The following is an 892-nucleotide window of genomic DNA, read 5'->3' as shown; positions in this document are numbered from 1 at the left end:
CCCCCGGCATTAGGTCTTCATTTTTCCCCTCCCTCCCCACTCCCCCTCCCTCACGAGCCCTTGATAGTTTATAAATTGTTATTTTGTCATATCTCAAAGCTGTGATATTTTTAAAGCAAATTGTCACACCTGTGTTCCAAAGAACCTCTTGGAGGGTTGGAGCCTAACCTTTTGGTTAGTAGAGTGCTTAACCATATTGTCACCCAAGTAACCATGAGGAAATAGGATTAAAATCACAACGAAATATTACTATACACCTATTAGTCCCAATCCAAACTTACTGCCATTGAATATATTCTTACTCGTAGTTACCATATAGGGCAAGGTAGAACCACTAATGTGGGTTTCTGAGACTGTAACTCTTTACCAGAGTAGAAAGCCTCACCTTTCTACTTCAGAGTAGCTGATGGTTTAGAACTCTTGGTTTCTCAGTTAGCAGTTCAACACATAATCACTACACCACCACGCTTTCTCTATATGCTCACTCACTCACCAACTCACTGCCATTGAGTCAATTCAGCCCCATCTGTCTCCTGCAGAGTGCCTGGTGAGTTTACACTCCTGACTGTAGTTTTCAGCCCAATGTGTAACCACTATGCCACCAAGGCTCCTTATACACCTTCTAGAATGACTAAAATTAATAAACAAAACAATATAAAATTCACTAATTTATATTCAAGGAGGTTTTGTTTATATAAAGGGATAGATATATTCTGCAACATTATTTATAAGATGACAAAAGGCAATTTCATGGATGATTTTGTTAATTGTAGATAGTGAAATAAATTGTTGTGTTTTTCTCAAACAGAAAGCAGTTGCCCACAAAATGATCAATTCTTAATTTTGAAACTATACTATACGAACTTTAAGTGCATGCCATATGACAAAATGG

At 37.7% G+C, this 892-nt stretch overlaps 1 protein-coding gene across 1 annotated transcript in view; it reads right to left on the bottom strand.

Annotated features, from left to right (window-relative positions):
- The window catches only part of PIGK (phosphatidylinositol glycan anchor biosynthesis class K), a 169,924-nt gene that overhangs the window by 95,210 nt on the left and 73,822 nt on the right, over nt 1-892 (bottom strand). The window lies entirely within an intron of this gene.

Source organism: Echinops telfairi, unplaced genomic scaffold (genome assembly GCF_000313985.2).
Source record: "Echinops telfairi isolate 266 unplaced genomic scaffold, ASM31398v2 ScPeMD7_443;HRSCAF=831, whole genome shotgun sequence".
NCBI lineage: Eukaryota > Metazoa > Chordata > Mammalia > Afrosoricida > Tenrecidae > Echinops > Echinops telfairi.
Note: the sequence above shows the minus strand (reverse complement) of the source record. Positions and strands in the feature narration are given on the sequence as shown.